Source organism: Triticum aestivum, chromosome 1D (genome assembly GCF_018294505.1).
Source record: "Triticum aestivum cultivar Chinese Spring chromosome 1D, IWGSC CS RefSeq v2.1, whole genome shotgun sequence".
In the NCBI taxonomy this organism is placed as follows: Eukaryota; Viridiplantae; Streptophyta; class Magnoliopsida; order Poales; family Poaceae; genus Triticum; species Triticum aestivum.
The window spans coordinates 470,408,928-470,414,357 of NC_057796.1; the positions used below are offsets into that span (position 1 = coordinate 470,408,928).

Sequence of the window (5,430 nt, forward strand, 5' to 3'; positions counted from 1 at the left end):
GGAATTTCAAAATATGTTCCCGTTTTTAAATATTTGTGTTTTCTAATTTTGTTCCAGAGTTTCATAAAATGTTCGTCTTTTCCAATTTCAAAAAATGTTCACATATTCATTTTTTCCAGAGTTTCAAAAATTGTTCATTTTCTTTCAAAAATAAAATCCCGTTTTGGAAAATGTTTGTTTTTCCAAAAAAATTAAAAAATTAAAAAGTGTCTGCGTTTCATAATACGTTCTTTTTTTTGAAACAAATGTTTTGCGTTCGAAATTAGAAAATACTCGGATCTGCGATGGTTTTGGTTCTTAATTGATTCGCGAGCAAAATATTCAGATACGGTCTTTGGTTCAACCGGCAGCTTGGTCGCCTCATTCGCCCACTAGTAAAAAAACAAGAAAAAAAAAACAGCTCCACTCGCCTGCGCCGGCATCGCAGCCCCCTCTCCGCCGGCGACTTCTCCCAGCGATTGCTCCGGCTACCCCTGCCAGCGACCGCTGACTTCCGGGAACCCAGATCCGCTCAAAGGCACTTACTCTCCTCCACCGCATCGACCCGCCGGAAGAAAGGAGTGCGGCCGGCGACCTGAGCTTTCTCGCCCCGGCAGCGGCGAGCCTTCTTCCCCCCTCCCCCGACTCGAATGAGGCGAGCCTTTATCCTTCCTCTTCTCTCCTAATTCATTCTTCATCTCTTTTCATCTAAGCACCCTAGGTAATTAGGATTTCCCCCCCTAATTCAACTCTACCTGCATGTACTTACTCAGCTGAGGGCACTCCAATAGCCCGATAGATAATGGAGGATGCTTCCGAGGAGATTTCCCAGCGGTGAGAGCATCCGGTCTCCCCATCCCTTCAGATTCCTCCCCAATTTGTTTCATTTCCAGCAGTACTGTATTTCTTCAGTGTCCTGCAGTTTGTTGGATGCTGATGTTTTTATGCCATATTGGTGGAAGCAATCAGCCCATTGCATTGACTCTTTTGCGTTTGTTCGCCGCTCCGATTTTTCCAGGCTCCGTCCAGAGAAGAAACCGTGTGCCGATGGCGAATCGCAGCAGCATTTGCCGGCATCCATGGTGCTCGACGACGACAACCTCCTCATTGAGATCCTCAGCTTCCCCACCACACTTGTATGCGCCACCCTCGTCTGCAAGCGCTGGCTCTGCCATGCCTCTGACCCTAAGTTCCTCAGCCTGTTCCGCAAGCGCCACCCGCCTCGCGTCCTTGGCTTCTACATATATGGAGGGTCGGCCTGGATATGGTTGGGCGCCCCCCTGCTCTTCGTCCCCATGCAGCCCCAGCCCCCAGAGCTCGCCCCCTTCATCTCCCGTGTCGCGAGCCATAGCTTCGGCGCCGACAATGACAGATTATGCATCATGGATTGCCGGAATGGCAGCGTCTTAACCAGATGCCGCAGAGGAACAATATTGACACATGGAGTGCACCGCCCACTATGCCCTCAGAGAGACATGGATGTCATCCCACCACTCCCAAGAGCCCAGTACCATGGTCAACAAATTTTCAATACAATCCTCTCCAAAGAAGAAGGCGGTGTCTTGTCCTACCTGTATATGTTGGCGGAGTTTTTCAGCAAGACAAAAAGTTTCAGGGTGCGAGTCTATATGTTGCAAGGTGGCGTCTGGTGCATGCATGCCTCGGCCACGACACAGCTCCCTCGTCTGCTGACGTCACTGGCAGTTGTGCTTGTTGACGATAAAATCTATATGGCTGACACCTTCAGTGATGAAATTATTGTCTTGGATATGACAACCTCGGGTTTCTCCACAATTCTGCTCCCACAAGGAGTGAATTTTCACTGTGTTCGCACCATCATGTCACGTGCCGGTGATGCTTCTGGTGTATATCTCACCCATATCCATGTCAAGGAGCTACAGCTTTGCATCTGGCTCCACAAAGGGGACAACTGGTTGTTGGTTGATACAATTTGTTTGCATCAGATGTGGGATAATTTGATGATGCTGGATCAGACCTTGAGGATGAGCATATTAGTTTTAATTGTATAAGCAATGTGGGGGATAATGCTGAATTTGTGTTCTTGGAAATGTGTGGCTGCATTTTCTATCTGGATGTCATAAGCAAGACACTGCGTAAAGTGCATGGGGTGACAGTAAAGGATCGACCGTTCAATGATGTCTATCCTTTTATGATGATTTGGCCGCCCATATTCCCCGCGCCCAAGGATGATCCTGGAAGGTTTGCTATTTTGGCCTTTAGATGGTCTGTATATTCCTTTTGTTGAGGTTACGTGGTTTTGCAATATGCACTAGTTTGGTATAGCTGTGGTATGGTATTAGTATATGCTTGATTCTTTAGGCCATTTTAACAATACTAACTACGCGATATTAGATAATGCTTGCCTTAAGATGTCTTAAAATCACTTGTGCAATGGGCTAATATTACGTGGTGTTTACGACCATACAAAGTATAGAACATGTATAGGAGCTTGACCTCTGTACTTCATTATCGTGAAATATTATCACAAACCAATCAAGCCTGGAATTTTAACTTCTCATTTCTTAAGTCATTATTTTTGCTGAACCTATGTATGTGATTGTCTTCACTGAAACTTATGCATGAGATTGTAATACTTGTTTTTTTTTTTCGCTGAATGTTGCTTAGTATTTTTTTTCCTTGGACACAAATGGATGTACATTTTACACAGCCAGGTATTGTTGAGGTTATACTACAAATGGCTAGTCCAAGCTAACGCTTGATAATTTGGGCTTGTGTGTCAGGCATTTTTCCTTGTATGATTAGATTTTTTGTTTTACTGAAATACAAACTATGAAATGGAAACATGTTGCTCTGCAAATATATATAATGCCATTTAAGCTCTATGGGCTGTAGCTTTTGATAAAAAAAACCCTATGTTGCTGGACAAAGTTGATTTTTTTTTATTTCTGAGTGTACATAACATTTGACTGACAAATGGTAATAAAATGTTCTGATGCTGAATTACCTCTACTATATCCTGATCCTTCCTCTGTTTCCTTGAACCAGAAATGCCATGTGAAGGAGGATGATATCAGGAAGTTTTTGGATGGGCAGCGACAAGGGTGAGCAGAGAACTGCATTTCCTTGGCTGCAGTTCTTACCATCTTCACTGTAACGCATAGTGTATTAGTTGAGGTGATGTATAACTGGAGCAGGTAGTCCTATCCCTATGGTACCATGTCTACTTGTGACCAACATATTTGGTTTTGTGACGAAGACTCCCTGTATGCATGTTAATTAGTACTCCCTCCGTAAACTAATATAAGAGCATTTAGAACACTAAAGTAGTGATCTAAACGCTCTTATATTAGTTTACAGAGGGAGTAGTTATGTTTTCTCATCCGCTTGGGTCATTCAGTCCTGTGGTTCCGCTGCTTGCTCTTTTTGTTAGTTGTGGTGTTTGTAGCTCTAATTTACCATGCAAAATAAAACAAAAAACTTCTCTTTTAGGCCAGTCTGTTTACTTTACATGGACGGCCATGGCGCTGGCTTCATCATTTTCACTGCAATATCAGTGGCTAGATGGATCATAGGTGTCCTGCTGAAGCTGAAACAAATGTACAGATCTAGTGCACAGCATGTTCCAGTAATCCGTTGTGTGTGTCATTTTAGTGAGTGTTTTTGTATGTCAATTCTTTTGTCTAGCATTAAGATAGTTGATGCTGATACTGCTGCAGTAGAAAATTTGCCATGATTCCATATTATTTTATCATGCCATGCCGATACAGTGGTAACATAACTGGGGTCACTAACAGTTCTACATTGGCGCCGGCAATTGGCTGGTATTACTAATTGAGCAAATTTGAGTGGGACTACACTCTGGATAAGGTCAATTAAGGATGATCTACTCTTTGTAAATGACTTTGAGCTTGCCTCTGGCTCCGCCTCTCCGATTAAGCAGGTGAGAGTTCTCTGTTCTTCTTCCTTGTACGCCATGAATCTTTGAACTATGATACCTTCAGTAGTTCTGTATGAGAGTGGTGCTAAGGCAATATTTTTGCAATGTTGCTGATGTTGCTCAGTAACCCCCATCCTGAATCCTTTTGTTTCAGCTTGGAATAGAAATGCCATGTAAAGAACAAGGACATGAGGAAGTTCATGGTGAGCCCATGTTTCCTCTGTAGCTGGTAGCAGAAATTGTATTGTATTAGAGTTGAGAACCAACATTATCTGCGCATAATGTGCTTCCTAGGATTGTGTCCTACCAGTTTTTGTATATCATTCTTATCCGTCTAACTGTTCAAAGAAAAAAAATCTTTAGATCCGACTAGTTAATATAAATGATAATTGGTGATTTGGTCATCCGTGTAAGCTTCATCCAGTGAGGTATTTTGACTGCCGGTACTTACTTTTGGATTTTTATTGTATTTTCTGAACATAAAGTAATAGTATATATCTAGTATTCAAGTGAGCTCATGCATATTTGTAGTAGTAGCTTTGGCCTTTTGGTGAAAGATGGAAATCCTCTTCTCTCTGAGCCACCAACTATCAAATTTTAAACTGAGATTGGTAGTAGTAGCTTCCCATGTCCATCAATTTTTGAACTTAAAACTGAGGTTGGGACCGCAGTAAGTTGAAGCAACTAATGGAAGCTAAAATACGAGCATGATCTATAGTAATTAGGCAAGTGATTGCACAATTGCGCGTGGGCTAGACACAGGTCAAGGACTGAAGGTGATCATGAGCAGGACTAGAGGAGAACAACATATTTAGACCAAGTGTAATTCTCCGGACCAGAAAATCCCAAATCAAACAGAGAACAAAGCTGAACTGAAGCAAAATGTAAGAATATAATTCACATTAACTTGACTCTATTACAAGAGTTCATGATGCTGTTAAGATCCCCCATACAGAAGACTGAATTACCTATATTATCATACATAAAAATAGTACTATAACATGGCTCCGAATCTCCTGCTGGCAATCACATTCGCACACACTACGCAAAAACTAACTCTTGACGCTACTTGAACACACCCGAAGCTAGCTAGGATAGCATAAGAAGTGGCAAACTAGGTAGAGACCTGCACTTCCTCGGACGTCTTTTTCTCACATCTCAAACAGGTCTTGTCCTTGATCACTACCACCATCCCCACCATGACCGTCGTCGCAGCCATCGTCAAAACCCCCGGCAACCTAGTCATCGCCACTCCCGGTCCCGGTATCATCATAGCCAACCTTAGCGTCGTCATCACCACCGCTCACTAGTAAAAAAGAGGCTTCCATACGCCCCCATTAGTCCCCAAAATAATCGAACCGCGACTAAAGGGGTCTTTAGTCGCGGTTCGGGAGGAGACCCGCGACCAACTATCTGGGCCCAGCGCGCGCTGGCGGACGGGAGGGGCTTTAGTCCCGGTTGGCCTGGCCAACCGGGACTAAAGGTCCTCAGGCTGGCCCGAAGGCCTTTAGTCGCGGTTGGCCAGGCCAACC

At 43.7% G+C, this 5,430-nt stretch overlaps 1 pseudogene; it reads left to right on the forward strand.

Moving 5' to 3' along the window:
• Positions 1–365: 365 nt before the first annotated feature.
• LOC123183073 (uncharacterized) lies at positions 366–3,447 on the forward strand (annotated as a pseudogene).
• The last annotated feature ends 1,983 nt before the right edge of the window (positions 3,448–5,430 follow it).